The sequence below is a fragment of the Rhinolophus sinicus genome, linkage group LG01, assembly GCF_036562045.2.
Source record: "Rhinolophus sinicus isolate RSC01 linkage group LG01, ASM3656204v1, whole genome shotgun sequence".
Lineage (NCBI taxonomy): Eukaryota > Metazoa > Chordata > Mammalia > Chiroptera > Rhinolophidae > Rhinolophus > Rhinolophus sinicus.
The window spans coordinates 164,639,506-164,656,371 of NC_133751.1; the positions used below are offsets into that span (position 1 = coordinate 164,639,506).

The window sequence follows — 16,866 nt, forward strand, 5'->3', positions numbered from 1 at the left end:
CACATAACTTTACCTCCTGAAGACTCTCAAAGGGACAGCTGTGTGTTTTTTAAACAAAAATAAATAGGTTTGTATATTTCACTACTCCAGAGTAGCAATTACTGTTAGTTGTTCATTAAAAATGCATATAAGTGAAGATATAATTAGGTAGATTTAGGAACCTTTGTGTTTTCTGTAGTTACTGTTTTGCAAAAGAATTTAACCATCTTAAATGTTAATTTTGAAAGTGTCTTAGCAAGGGATATAGTTCAACCAAGTGACAGCATTGCTTCAGAATGTATGTCTGGTTGTATTTTGTGAATGATTTCCTCACCCACCATCATATAATTAATATTTTCAGTTGCTAGAATTTTTCAAAGAATTAATCAATTGCAAAATTGACATCTCCCAAATTAAAACTTTGCAAATATATATGTAGAGAGAAACTATAAGTTTGATAAATTTGCACAAATACACAATATTTAATGTGTTAAAAGTTACTCTGAGAATTCTTTATTTAATTTTCACCTTGTATTTTAACACACGTTTGTCTTATTTTATTTTATATTGGGTATTACACTTCAAGGAATGCTTTAGCATGTGTGAGTATATTTAAAGTTACCCTATAATGGTGTTGAGATGAATTCTTACAGTAATTAGGAGAATGATAGCTTGAGGCACCTAAATTATAGGGCTCCAAATGGCCCTCTTCTAATCATTCTCATTTTGAAAAACAGAGCTAAAACAGGTTATCATTTTTGTTTTGTGAACATGATTTTTAAAATTAGAACAGAAAGTGATGCTTCTAGAAATCTCAATAATGCAGACTACAGTAGTAGAAGAAGAGCAGCCATTTCAACATAAAACCCTTTAACTGTATAACATATTTATTTCTGTTTTCTTTCTGGACTCTAGTTTGTGATGGTTACTGTTTTCACATAGTGTTATCATATGTATGTGACTTCTGACTGTGGAAAGCTCCTACACACACACACACACACACACACACGGGACCCACACAGTTCTTTCTATTCAGTGTCCAATCCCACGGGAGCACCTCAGGGAGTGAAGGGAGTGAAAGAAATTATTTTAAGATTCTTTGAGACAAGGAATTTAAAAACCTGTTTACTAGCTAGAAATATGAAAAGGGGAAGTATGTGAAAAAAATCAGTCAATTTTTTAATATATGCTGCTATTTTTTTTCTCCACCCACAGTATTTTACTGTGAGGTCTTCACTTTGCAGATGCATCATATTCAAACCAGTCCTTCAACCCATTATCCCTCTTCCTGACTTTTTTGGGAGTCACCTGGATGGAGTTGATGGAGACAGAACTCTGGATGATTTCCAAAGCCATACCCACACAGGAGGACATGCTATCATCATCACTTCATCTTTACAAATGCCATGTGTGGGAGAAGCCCACAGCTGTCAGGAAGGCAAAATAATGCTATGTCAATATTTTATATCTTCCCTCACCACCTCACTAAGGAGAAGCCAGTTTTAGACAAAGAGTTATATAAATCCTTCCTTTTTTTTCTAATCCATAGATTTCCTCAACTTGATACTATAATATTTTTACTGAATTTTAAGCACAGTAAACTGATTTCTGAAAAATTCCTTATCTTTAAGAATAAGGATGAAGATTTCAAAACATTTGCAATTGGAAACCACTGGATAAAAAACAATAGTAATGAGTAAAAGGGGTAAGAAGGTGAAACATGAAAAACAGATGTTACACTCAATTTCATGATGGAACAAATTACAAATCAGAACCTCACTTTGTGATTTAGATGATGGACAATCAATCCAGATATGTGTAGGCTGAAAAAATTCTCCATGTGAAACTGGACATTATTTTTTAAATTGTGGGAAACTACTTTCTAAATGCAAGCAGGCTTAATTACTAAAACAGAAATCTTTTCCTTGTTTGGAGGCTGTCTACATTATACAAACCTTGATATTAGTAAGTACCACATGGAAACGAAAATAACTTTGAGACCCATGAATCAAATGGAAAACTGTGATTAGAAAGTTTGAAAACATTTTTGTAAAGAAGAATAAAATATCCATTTACTATTTGGTATAAGTTAAAGTGTATTAAAATATTTAAGTTGGGCATCAATTAAGTGCAAACCACTTTGTTAGAACACCAGGTGGGTGGTCAAACAGTAATGAAAATATGAAAGAGGCGGTTTGGATGGAGGAAAGCAGCCTTTAAACTCCAAAACAGTTTCAGAATGACAGTGTCACTGCCTAATAGAGACATCTTTAAAAAAATGTGACTAAGCATCCCCACCCCAAAGGGATTTCAATTTAATATGATACATTTGAATTGATATCCTATAGATTTCAAGTATTCTTCATAACCATCATTATTAAACAAGAATAGGATTTCTTAATTTGGGGTCTGTGCATATTTCTGAGGATATGTAGATGGGCTTTAAGGGTCACAGACTTTCTAAAATTGTATACCATGCACATTTATTTATATTTTTTTGAGGAGAAAGTGCATATCTTTCATACATTCTCATGAGAGTTCATGCCTTATCAAACATTAAGAAACTTTGTTGGAGAAAACAGAGCTCCAACAGTAGGTGACAAGTGGATTTAGCTTACATAAACAATGAACTGTGCAATCCACAAAAGCTTTGCAAGTAGCCAAAGTGTAAAAAAAAGTAAGTGCTGTGTTTATGCCCTCAAACAAGTCAATATAACAACTCCAGTAACACGATTTTCATTTGGATGGGCATGTTAGAAGTTCAAGCTATTTGTCATCAGACACCATCTCTTTAAAATTTGAACAATTTAAAGAGTCATGGGAACTAACCATAGGTTGCACTATGTTGTACACTATTGGAAATTACTCAAGAAAGAGCTGGGAAGAGAAAGGAAATGAGAAATAAATATGGCTCAACCTGATGATCAAGGGACATTGACACAGATAAAAAGAAAGAATCAGGTCACATACTAGGTTGTGGGTTGCAAAATACCTAACTAAAGCAAATGTAATTCAAATATTAACATTAATTATTACTATTCATTATTAACCTATTCACATCAGTTTCTGGTAAAAAAAAAAAACAAGGAAACTTGAAACGTGGCCATGTTATTATAATTTTTGTTTCAACACAAAAATAACTTGTCAAATAAGTGTAGAAGTTAAGATTTGGGCTTTCTTTGTTTCTAACTGATAAGAGGATATTAGCAAGCAACAACCACAGTGCAATGGATTTGCATTACATCGATTTAGTTAAGCTGGAAACAAATTTCCCAGAATTCTCTGCCTACCTACTTCCCAGTTAATGTGAGAGGCAAGTGACACTGTGCATGAGATTTGGTGAGTGGAAGTTAAACAAAGGCATGTTCTTTTATGCTTGGAGGGTTAGTTCAGGGCTCTGTGCTCTGCTGGCAGCTATTGTATGTTGTTGTTCATTTGCTGGCTCACCTTGTTGGTGTGGGGCTGTGATGGCCAGCAGCTCCTGCCAGATATTCAGCCGCTCTAACTCCTAAGTCAAGTACATGTTGAGCTCTGTACTGGAAGAGTCCCAGCTTCTCCTGCAGGACACCCACATCATCCAAGTTGAAGGCCATGAGAGACTGACTTTGGTTCCAGTTAATTCTTGCCCTCCCCATTTCAGGTCCATCTTTCTGTGTCTGGTCCTGGGCCTTCCATTTTCAGGCCCAGGACCAGATACAGAAGCAACAGTCTTAAAAAGATTGTTTAATCTGCTCCCATAGTTTAGTAAGGTCAAAAACCCCATTATAAATCCCTTGTCTGTGTCATTCATAATGGTTCTTTCTGCTTTTCTAGTTGATGTCACATACCTATATGTACCCATATAATGAGAGTGATATACAGAGAAAAAGGATTTAGAATAGGAAGTCAATTGTTAAAGTCAGAAATAATATTCTTGTACTTTTTCAAAATTGATACTGGCTAAATCATTTCCCATGCTAATTTATCAAAATGTATAAAGCAAAAGGCATTTTAAAGTAGTTTTGTGCTTTCCTGGGATTAGGAAATAATAAGAAATAACAAAAAATCTTATGAATCAATTTTAGTTTCCATCATTTATTCATAATAGATACTTTCTAATAACAACTAGTAGAGCCAGCCCTTAATTTCTATGGAGAAAGTAGAGAAAGAGAAAATCCAGTATCTGTATGGAGTCTCTTTCTAGAGACTGTTTTTATTTCTCAAAGTTGGCTGGGAATGACAGTGATCTTTTTCAGAAAAAAAATCACATCTTATTAAATGTAATTGGTCAGAGCTATAATTTATGGAACTAGATAACTTTTATGCTTATTAATCTTCTTAAACTGCTTTTGCAAATGTTGGTAGAAGTTACCAGATACCTCATTAGTCCAGTAAATGAAAGTTTAGGGAGACAATCATGGAATGAATTGAGAGTCATTGGTCTTAGGGGAGAATTTGTTACAATAATAAAAAACAACTCAAATTAGATTGAATTAAGGAGAATTTACTCGAGATATAGACTTTTTTTTTTTTAACTCAACCTGAGGATAGAATATAGTGCTCCTATCTCTCCCTTCCTGTCTTCCTTCCTCCATCCCTCCCTCCTTCATCTCTTGATACTTTGGGATGCATATGACACCCATTCCTAGGTTACATGGCCTTCCAGCTTGAGTGCCACCGAACAGATGGCTAGTCTCTCTTGACCCAGTATTTGGGAGTATTGACTGGAGCAACTCAGCCAATGGAATGACTATGGTAGGGGAAGGCTTTCATTCTTGGTCCAATCAGCCGAGGGCTATAAAAATGGCTGCTAAGTGGCAGTGGGAGGATGTTCTTAAAGAAAACAATATGGGCTGGGCAGATATCCTGAGATAGGTCCTACTGTGTTTCCCCGAAAATAAGACCTACCTGGACAATCAGCGCTAATGCATCTTTTGGAGCAAAAATTAATATAAGACCCAGTCTATATTATATTATATTATATTATATTATATTATATTATATTATATTATATTATATTATATTATAATTATATTATACCTGGTATTATATTACATTATATTATATTATACCCAGTATTATATTATATTATACTACATTATATTACATTATACCTGGTCTTATATAAGACTGGGTCTTATATTAATTTTTTCTCCAAAGCATGCATTAGAACTGATTGTCTGGCTAGGTCTTATTTTCGGGGAAACACGGTACTATACAGTATTTTCTTCATTACCTGGTAAAAAGCACTTAGACTCACTTGCTATTCTTAAGCAGAGAGAATCAAGTAACTTTCTTGGTGCTTTAGTTTCATCATATTAGAAACCTTTTCTATTACAGATGTGAAGATTACTTAGATCATATTTTTTTAAAGCACTGAGTCTTTTGGTAATAAATATTACATAAATAATCTTTCAATACTTTTTATTGTCTTGAAAAGCCAATTTAGGAAACATCATTCTACATAGTTGTTTGAGCAATCAGAAAAAAAAGGATTCAAATCCCCCATTCTGTGATATGGTCATGATAAATATGTGACAATAACTGTAAGTGATTTTATAATCTATCTTGTATCCCTGGGGTTGTGCTTCTTCCTTCTGAATAATAGGAAAATGTTATGCTCCCTCAATGTTCATGCAAAGAAAATATTCCTTTTAACATTAACAATTAACATAAATAAAATAAATCAGATATTTTTGACAACATGAAAATCAGCACAATAGGATTGAGAGATTATAACCTACAAGAAAATAGTGAAATTGCATAATGCTGCAAGTAGTAGGAACTTTAGGAAACATTTAGAAATTATATGCTCCAATCCAACCCTTTTAATTTCTAGATTAGGGAATTGAAGATTAGTGGAGATTAGGTAGCTTTCTGAAAACTAGTTTGTATTTAAACAAGTACTGACCTTTGCAATTCCAAATACAACCAAAATCGAAAAATCTTGGCTTAAAAAGTATATCAGGGAAATGAAAAGTTTTCTCCATATTCTCTCTTTCTCTTCATTACGTATTATTGTACACACAGTAATTCATCAATATGGCCACATCATTTAAGAATGTAAGAGAGAAAAATTGGTTGAAACCTCCCTGTTGATATGATTAGAGATTATCATAAGGTGGTGCATAGTACATGTTTTAAATAAAATTAATTGAAATTAATATTCTTAAGGTTATTCATAACCTTTATTGACATAAGTAGCTATATCTTTGCCTTTTACAAAACCAGAATTGGAGATTTCAAGGATGAAGAGAAGATTGAGAGAACAGTGCAAGCCTTAATTTCCTGAACATATTGGCCTTAAATACCAAGAACAGAAATTATATTTCATTTATTGTACATGCCTGCAATATTGGGGATGCTAGCAAGACCAGAGGAAAAACAATGAGAGTTTTACTGAGTTCAGGAAGAAAAGATCATAATTCACTATTTTGAACTTACATGAGCCTGAAATATTATCACTCTATGATGACTCTTGTCAAAGGGTAACATTAAAAAGTTCTAAGATGCAGAGTATATAAAACATAAACTTATTAGACTAAGTAGTTGTATTGATATGTGAAGGGAAATAATCAGGAGTCATTTTAACATTGAACCACTTGCAATTGTGTGTATATTGCCTTTTCTTCCCTGGAGACATTCTGGCTGCTTCCTCATTGGTCAGGTCTCCTGACTCATTTGTAAACTTAAATTTCAGGGAAAACCTTTCATGTCTGTCTCTATCACATTCTGTTTTCATTTGGTTTACTTAATGATTTATTAAATGCATTAAGCACAGTGAAATTTCCTATGAGAGTTGGAACATATGAATAAAATTATTTAAAAATTATGTTTATGTTGTGATTTATGGAACTGCAAATTGTCAAAGACATAAGAGATCACAGTAAAGTAGCACACAGTTCCTTGGGTCCCACATGTTACTCCAACACCTCACTTGAAATCTAGTAATTTCCCTGAAATAGCCCATAGGGAAAGATATGCAAGACAACTCACAGCACATGTTTGAAGAGATGTGCCTATACAGTGAAGTGCCAAATTGAGGAAGGTATTAATAAAGAATGTGAACACAGGAGCCACTTCTTAATTTGATTCAAACTGGCCGCATTTTGATCCCATTCTTATCGTCTATCTTATTGAAGAGAAGAAATTTTAGTAAGGACCAACACTTGCCTCTTTAAAGTGTGAGCTAATGGAGGTATTATGTAAAGAGCCATGCAATTGCATATGTCTTTTATTATTTGATGGATTTAGAAAGTTATAAAGCAGTGTTTGGTAGCCACAGCAGCTTGTATCAATAGTGAACAAGTCACTGAACTTTTCTGTGTATCAGTATCTTTAAAAAGTTCAGTTATTAATTCAACAAATACTGATTGTTTACTAAGTGTCAAGCATTTTGCTAATCCCTGGGGTGGAGGAATGGAGTGAGTGATGAGATATAGGGCTGGAAGGGTATGCAGATGCCAGATTTCAAAGGGTCTTGTGTGATATACTAAGCAGTTCGGATATATCCCTTTAAATATGTTAGGTGTTATTAATGGATTCTAATCAGGAAGGGATATGATTAGGCTTGGCTCTTAGAAATATTACCATGACCATAGTACGCAGGATGGATGGAAAGAGGACAGACCTAGACTCAGGAGACAATTGTAATTAATTTGGCTGAAGATGATGGCAGCCTGAACAATGGCTGTCAGTGGTGATGGAGAGAAAAGTATGGCTTTGAGAAATTGTTAGGATCTTCAAGCAGTAGTATTTATGATTGATTAGATGTGGAAGCTAAGAAAACAGAGTGGCTTTATAGTGATTGATGGAATGATAGCATGATTGGTCGTGATTTCTGGCTTGTACAGATTGAGCATATAGGGAACTTCCATAAACTTGATTCACTTTCATAACAACAGTAACAGTTAAAGAACATGATTAACTATGTCTACCAAGTTATACATGTAAAGCAATAAACTACATTTTCAGACTTCGTATTTAATGCAAGCACTGTTATTTTACTTTTGCTAATAAATAGCTTGAGAAAAGTGGTATAAATTGCCAGTCTTTATGGTTCGTATTTATAAGAACAGTCTTCACTTCCCTGTGCAAATGAGGAACAGGCCTTTACAGAAAATTCCATGCAAAGCCTTGAGGTCTAACATGACATGTCTTGGTAGACTAGGGCATCTGAAAATTCAGTTTCTAACCCCAGAGAACAAATGTTAGAAAATAGAATCAATGAATACTTGATTTAAACTAATTCCTTGAATATCTAGCCCTGAATTTTGTGTCATATGTCACTGTTCTTTCTCAGCAGTTAGAAATATGAGCCCTGAATAAAAATGTAGAGGACCACCTGTCTTTATGGCAATATTCTAAGAATCCACAGCCTAGTGTATGCTTACCATTCACAGCAATTGTACACAACCACCTTCTACTTGCTATTCTCAGATTCATTTTTTAAAAAGATAACATTGCAAAGAAACTAACTTTAAGTTAAGGCAGGTAAAATAGAGTTACTTCTGGTATGTGGCAGCTTAGAATTAGGTGTTTGGATCTGAGAAGGCCCTTAAGATCTGAAGGGAATCAGGTCGGGTAGATGCACTGTAGATACCTTATAACATCTCTTTCTGCCATTTGACTTTGGAGTCTAATGCCGTATGAGTTGGTTAGTGATGAGGTAACCCAATAGTGAAGTAGACCAGGAGTATTGCATTTTAATCTAGAATGGTTAAATAATATGAGAGTAATTTATTTTTGTTTAACTGGTATTTGTTTTTTATTTTTTTAACTTGATGAATTTTTTTTGGGCAATTTTCTTTCTCACAACTGTGAACTGAGCTCCTGAATTGTTGTGTTATAAAGTAATAAAATAAAATAAAATAAAATAAAATAAAATAAAAGCCATGACCTCTAACCAGTGGAGTAGTAAGCTGTGTTTGTAAGACACAAATATGTCTGATTAAAATGGAACATGAAGACTGTCATATAACAATTGGTTGTTTATGATTTAAAATAATCATACTGTCAAAATTGATAGAATTTACTAGTTGCTTTAATGTTTGAATTTTCCACAATGGTTAGTATAAAGGATTAAAATAGGTCCTAGGACCAACCTTTAAAACTTACATCTGACATTTACTAGCCGTGACACTGTGGATCATATATTTAACCCTTCTAAATTTCCATTGCTTCATTTGTAATACAGAAATGATCATAATTATCTCACCTGATAATTGAGCTCCTTAGAATGAGGGTAGTTTTCTCTATTCAGTACTGAATAATTACTTTTCAGGAATGTTGTTCAAGTGCAAGTCAGAAAAATTAAAGAGATTAGGAAAGGGTTTCCTAAACCTACTTTTTATAAGATTCACCTGGGGTCTTGTCAAAAACGCAGATTTTGGCATCACTCCAGCCATTCTGGGTCAGACCTGGGATGAAGAAATGTCACTGAGAATCTATATTTTTCATTAGAGTGCTAGTTGATTCTTGTAATCAGACAAGTTGTGAAAAAGTAGACTAAGCCAATCTTTCTCACAACCACTTTGGAGATGGGCTTTGCTTTAGAAATTCATTCCCCAATATCTTGATGCCCTTACGTTTCAGAACCACAGATTAATCCAGATATTCCCCATCAAAACATCATTGCCAACGTAGTCCTACTTTTTTTTTGCTCACAGAATTCATCAGATTACAATCTGCATAGGTCTCCGGGCAGTATGACTTTTTGTCACACATTTTTACTACGGTAGCAGCTCCTGTGGTCTAGGAGTCATGTTGCTCAGTCCTACACTTAATTTCTAGAAAATATAGATTAAAATTTGTTTAATTCTGGATTTGTACATTTAATAGATTGAGATATGTCTGTTAATTCCCCCCTTAATACATGGATATATGGCCTAAGATATTGGAATAATTGCCTAAAATGTCTTATTTTTGTTATATTTTTAAGTACTACCAGATGCCAAACAGTTATTTCTTGGTTTCTGGTTCATTTTACACATTGTAAGTTATTTTTTAAAAGGTCTGATGATATTTTAATTTTACATTTAATAATTCACTATCAGACCTTTCACTTAGACCAACTACCAACCCGCTATGATATTTCTACAGGCTCAATTAGCAAGCAATCTTGTAGAAATGGGGAAGTCTCATCACTGATACTTGTATGCCAAAACACAAACTGAAATATTTTCTTCTTCAAAGTGATGTATTTTTTAAAGATCTCCCTTTAACTAATCTTAAATAATCTTTGGCCATGCAAAGAACAATTTACAAAATACTTACAAAATGCCTTGGAAAAATAATGTTGGGAAAACAAGACCTATCTCATATCTTTACCCCATAACATCTTTTAATATAGGTGTGCTCAGTTCTTAACTTCTTTTTTTGCTTATTCACAGAGGATGAACTCATTCTTTTTGGCTATTATATTTAGTATTAAGCAGGAAGGAATGTAGCTAGAGAGTCATTTAGTCACTCAATGTTTTTTACTTTCTGACTCAATAGATGAAAGATCATATTTCATGTAATTTTCCAAATTATATTTACTGAATATATTAATTTAGAGTTAAAATGGCAGTTTTTAAGGACTCATTGAGAAATTGATTCATCTTGTAGTGTGCAATACATCTAATAAAAGATAGTCCTACTACAAGCCAAACTTCCCATATCTCTGAATGCTCAGTAAAAATCATTTTAGCAGTATATTCTGGAGAGTGCAGGAATTTACAAACGAAATATTATTATATTGTTTAATACACACTTCCACAGTAAGGGCACTCTTTTCAAGAGGGTAATTTGGTGCCAAGTAATGGGTCCTTCAATCTGTTGTATTTGTGATTTTCAAATCCACATATTTCTGTATGTGACTTTAGCAAAATGCAATTTAGCTTTTGATATTTCTTTTCAAAAGATATAAGTAATCTTTCTGATTAAGATATCCTTAATCAACAAGATCTTTGAAATGTGGCTACCTGACAGTTGGAGGACAATTATTCACCCCACAGACATGAGAACTTTTCATGTTATTTGAGTTTGATTTATTGAATGGGATGAACTTCTCTTTTGGAGCTGATGTGGTCATATTTCCTAACACAACTGATGCAGAAGATAGCAATAGAGAAAAGCAGAAAGTTAAACCTCCCGTTATAAATGTTTCTTGTGACAGTGACCCTTTGTGAATTTTAAAATTGAAATTAAGACCCCTTCTTGTCATTCTCCATATTTTCAGTCCTGGTGAATGTCTGCTTCCAGAGTCAAGATGTTTTATTATTTGACAGAGCATTTTAATTACGTGTTTGTGAGCCCAAGTATATCCTAAAACCAGGATGGCGGAAGTGATGGCATAAGTTACCATTTTCTGGAGGCATTCTTTTAAAACAAATGATTTTTCTTACATGATCTTAAAATATACCAATTTCAGAAAGATATGTTAAAAATATCCAAACTGTATGTGTACATACATATGTTTTCGTGTAACACACAGTTTGTAAATTTACTTGAACTTGCTTTTACCAAAGGCAGCAGAATAAAAGCTATGGTTATGTTTGAAAAATATTAAATGTCCAAAGAGCTACATTATACACGAAAACTAAAATTATATTTTTGTCTGTTATTTGAAATAAGTATGTCATGGAGGAATATATTTTTAAAAGCTGTATTCTTTTATAGCTTTAATTTCTTGACATAATGAGAACTAAATCCAAGCTACAAAACCTTACTATTTTCAAGACTCCCTAATAAAACTAACTTTTCATTCCATTGAGCCACCATTTATTAAGAATTGCTCATGTGAAGAAACTAAATGAAATGCAAAGATGAGCAAGGCACTGTATTTGAGAAAACAGCACAGATAGAAATTACATCTTTTGAAAATAATGAATAAGTTTTGTGATAATTTAAAAAATATCATGTATTTATATTTCTCTTTCTTTTATAGTATCTTTGTTTTTTTTCCTGAAAATAAATCAAATACATGTCCAGAATAAAAATAATTCAAGTAAATACTGTTGTGTGTAGTAGTAATGGAACATCATCTATCTTGAACCTCCTTACCTGTCAACCTTCTCCCTCCACCCTATCCTCTGCTCCAGCACTCCCACTCCACAAATGTAATAAAAGTCTGATGCATGTTTATACATATACGTATAAGTGAGTATGTGATTGCACATGTGTGGGCTTGCATATGCAGCACTTGGTGTGTAACTTAGTGTCTGGCACTGAGTGGTAAGCACTGAATAGATGTAACAATTATAATTGATATGTGACTTATTTGCATATTTAGTTTTATACATTTTTTTGCAATTCATGTCTTTTATCCCATAATATTAAAGAAATTTCTTTTCACATAAAATCATATAGATCGCTCTTATATGTTTTAATGGATATTGAGCATTCATTTTATTGTTATAGTTTAATTTGTTAGCCAAGTCCATCTTGATCAACATTTCAGTGGTTTACAAATATTTTTAATTAATACAAAGTTATAAAAAATACTGCCCTCCAAATTATTGAACTAATTTATACTACCACCAACAATACAAGGTCTAACAATTAGGTTCGTGAACTCATCCTAGAAAAAGTGCTACATGCCTCATTGCTGAATAACACTATGGTCACCTTTGAAGTACTCCCCTTGGGAAGCTATGCACCAATACCAGTGCCTAGTCCATCCTTCAAAGAAATTTTGGAACTCTTTTTCTGGAATGGTCTTTAGAGCCATCATCGTATTACCCTTGATGTCCTGAATGTCATCAAAATGTCTTTCTTTCAATATTTCCTTTATCTTCAGGTAAAGAAAGAAGTTCATTGGGGGCCAGATCAGGTGAGTAGGGAGGGTGTTCCAATACAGTTACTTGTTTACTGGCTAAAAACTCCCTCACAGAGAGTGCCATGTGAGCTGGTGCATTGTCATGATGCAAGAGCCATGAATTGTTGACGAAAAGTTCAGGTTGTTTTCGTCTAACTTTTTCATGCAGCCTTTTCAGCACTTCCAAATAGTAAACTTGGTTAACTGTTTTTTCCAGTTGGTACATATTCGTAATGAATAATCCCTCTGATATTAAAAAAAAGGTTAGCAGTATCGTTTTGACTCTTGATTTGGACTGAAGGAAATTTTGGTCATGGAGAATTGGCTGACTTCCATTGTGCACTTTGATGCTTTGTTTCAGGGTCGTATTGGTGCACCCATGTTTCATCACCAGTGATAACATGGCCCAAAACATCATCTTGCCTCTCCAAAAGGTCTTGGCAAACTTCGACTCTCCTTTGCTTTTGTTTATTGGAGAGCTCCTTCAGGACATTTTTGCACACACCGTTCTCATGCCAAGATTTTCGGTTTCTCTATCAATGTTTACTTGGTTTGCTATGCTTCTCACAGTCAGCCTATGGTTTTGATGCACAATTTGACAAATTTTTGCAAGGTTTTCGTCAGTTCTGCTTGTTACTGGCCACCCTGACCTCTCTTCATCAGTGACATGTTGTCTCCCCTCAGAAAAATGTTTAATCCATTTGTATCTTGCTATTTTCTGCATGGCATTATCCCCATAAACTTGGATTAACATGTCCCTGATTTCACTTCCACTCTTGCCAAGTTTAATAAGAAATTTAATGTTTGTTCCTCTAATTCAAGCTCAGATATTCTCATGACGGCACACAAAAACACACAACAACGATAATGAACACCACACAGCAAGACACCGCCACACGTCGACACGAACACAGCTATGAGACACTGATATATCAAGGTTATGAAACCTTACTGAGCTGTATGTACAGTGCTGCCAATGTAAGCGCATGGTGGCAAGTTCGTGAACTTAATTGTCAGACCTCGTATATGTGAAAATCTATTTCCTTATACTCTCATCAACATTTGGCATTATCAGTACTTTTATATTTTTACTACTCTGATGGATGAAGGATGATATCACGTTAATTGACATTTTTGTTGGTCATCTTGCATATGATTATTTGCCATTGATTTTCTTTGTGATTGCTTTTTTCATGTTAGGCAACCATTTCTTCCTATGGAATTGTTTGTATTTTTCTGGTATGTGCTATTTTTTTTTACATATTATAAACATTAACTCTGTGTCTCTCACATAGGTTTAAAAATTTTTCTTTAGTGTTCATTTGTCTTTTGATTTTGTATATTCTTCCATACAAATATGGACTGAACATTCTGATTTTATGTATTTGTTTTAGTCAAAAATGAATAGTATGAATAGATCAATTTTGAGAGAGTATTTTGTTCATTTTGAGTCTTCCTACCCATAACAGAAATATGGTATGCCTTTCCATGTATTTAACTTTCCTTTATGTTCTTCCACAAAGCTTATCAATGCTTTATATGGTTCCTGCATGCTTGTGAAATCATACAATATCTTTGCAGGTTTTCCTGCCAAAACTCTTGGGAAGAATTGGCTTTGATCACATTCCTCACCTCCAAACAGATCATCATAGCCAAGGGAAAGTAGCATTCCATTTGGGTAGGCCCAATGAGACTGCCAATGAGGAATCCCAAAGAGGCCGGAAAAGGGGAGAGTACTCAAGTTGGTGATATACCCAATCCAAATCACATGACTGAGCGGGATTGCTGTGGATGGGGTTGGGGTTGAGTCCTAAAAGAAGAGATGATAGGTAGACAATCTCAAGTTCTTGAAGAACCAGAAAATAGCAACTATATATATTTTTAGACAATTTTATTCAGACATTGAGCTAATTACTTGAGCTATCTGGCATTGTAGATAGTCTGATCATAGACAAAAAATCTAGATAGGATTATAGATATTTTATTCATTATTTACTACATATTTCAGACCATAATAAAACACAGATGTGAATGCTATGTGACCAAAAAGTAAGGGAAGAATTCTATACCAAATTTTTATTTCTCTAAACTGTGATTAATCTAAAACACTAGCTCATCCCCATGTATGCATTTCACTATCAGCCGTCCCCTTTTCAGTCCACCTTGGTAATCATCACTTCTGCCTCCACTCCTTCATCGAACATTAGCAAACTGGGATAAAGAAACCTAGACTGTCATAGCAAATCACAGTTTTATGCCAAACTGAGATAGTTGTTGAAAATGCATCTCTTTCCATTTTTCTATTTTATTTAACATTAATTTGCTTTATGGTTTTTTCCTTTTAGTCAACTTGGGAAAACAGAAAAGATTTTCAAATTTCTTCTTTACCTTGTTCTCATAATAGATCTCTCTTTTTTGTGCATTTGTGTCTCATTTTTGTTACATGAGAGTTCTCTGGAAATTTTCTTGAGGCCACATTTTAATTATGGGATTCAAATCCACTGTCATTTTGGGGTTGTGAATATGTGTCCAGAGATTTAGGGTAAGGTGTAAAAATTAAATCAATATTTTCATTTCCATCTTGAGTCAGACATAGCAATGGAAAGAACAAATGATGTAATAAGTAAGATTTAGACTAGGTTACAATTGATAGGTAATTGCTTCTCCATGAAATAAAGATAAATGTTAATCTATAAATTGATTTATACAGATCTGCAATGATATATGAATACTTCTGAGTTATTTCTGAGGTTTTTTGCTTGTGCTTAACAATCAAATATGAACCTAAGGCAAGTAGCAGTTTACAGAAGTAAACCATTAATTAACATAGACTGATACAAGGCTCATGTTTGTATCCTTCAGAGGACATGGCCTGATATAAATTTAATCTCTAGTAGGTTTCATAAGCTATAAAAGAATATATCATTCTGCTGTGTATATTTGAAAGTGTGCTACCATCAAAACACGCGAGAGAATCCAGAAATACTTTACCCTAAGAGAAAAATTACCCTTAATATAATTTTATGACAGCAGAGTGATTATTTAAGAGAGTTAAAATAGCAAACAATAATAATAAGTAAGGTTGTATGTGAATCACCAGGAATTTTTTTTCATTTTTGAATAACAGTTGCAGTTACAAACATTTATATTTTAATTAAATACAACAAAATATTGGTTTGCTTTTTTTTTCTTTTTTTAATTAATAAAACTTATTGTCTAGAACAGTTTTAGGTTCATAGCAAAATTGATTAAAAAGTATGGAGAGTTCCCATACATCACCTGTCCCTAAATATACACAACCCTATCAACATCCCTCACCACAGTGGTTCATTTGTTACAATTGATGAACCTGCATTGACACATCATTATCACCCAAAGCCCATAATTTGTATTAGGGTTCCCTCTTGGTGTTGTACATTCTCTGGGTTTTGACAAATGTATGACATGTATCTACTATTGTAGTATCATATAGAACAGTTTCACTGCCTTAAAAACCCTTTGTGCTCTGCCTATTCATCCCTCCCTACTCCTAAACCCCTAGCAAGTATTAATCTTTTTATTGTCTCCGGTTTTCCTTTTTCCAGATTGTCATATAGTTGGAATCATACAGTATGTGGCCTTTTCAAATTGGCATCTTTCACTTAATAATATGCATTACAGCTTCCTTCATGTCTCTTCATGGCTTGATTGCTTTTTTCTTTTTAGTATTGAATAATATTCCTTTGTCTGGAGTGCCACAGTTTATTTATCCACTTACCTACTTACCTGGTTGCTTACGGGATTTGGCAATTATGAATAAAGCTGCTAAAAACATCTATATGTAGGTTTTTGTGTGGACATAAGTTTTCAATTCATTTGGGTAAATACTAAAGTACATGATTGCTGGATCATATGGAAATAGTGTGCTCTGTTTTGTAAGAAACAGCCAAACTGTCTTCCAAAGTGACTGTATCATGTTGCATTCCCACCAGTAGTGAATGAAAGTTTTCATTGCTCCACGTCTTTGTCATCATTTAGTGTTGTCAGTGTTTTGGATTTTAACATTCTAATTGGCATGTAGTGGTATCTCATTGTTTTAATTTGAAATTTCCTAATTACTTATGATGTTG

General features: G+C 33.7%; 1 long non-coding RNA gene across 2 annotated transcripts in view; it reads left to right on the plus strand.

The window, feature by feature from the left end:
* Positions 1–6,790, plus strand: part of LOC141572878 (uncharacterized) — a 144,360-nt gene extending 137,570 nt beyond the window's left edge. The window contains exons 3-4 of one of the 2 annotated variants that reach the window (XR_012498358.1): positions 1,195–3,619; positions 3,673–6,790. This is a non-coding gene — a long non-coding RNA (uncharacterized LOC141572878). Of the gene's footprint in view, positions 1–1,194 lie in introns of both variants that reach the window. The other variant, XR_012498357.1, reaches the window with a different exon arrangement.
* The last annotated feature ends 10,076 nt before the right edge of the window (positions 6,791–16,866 follow it).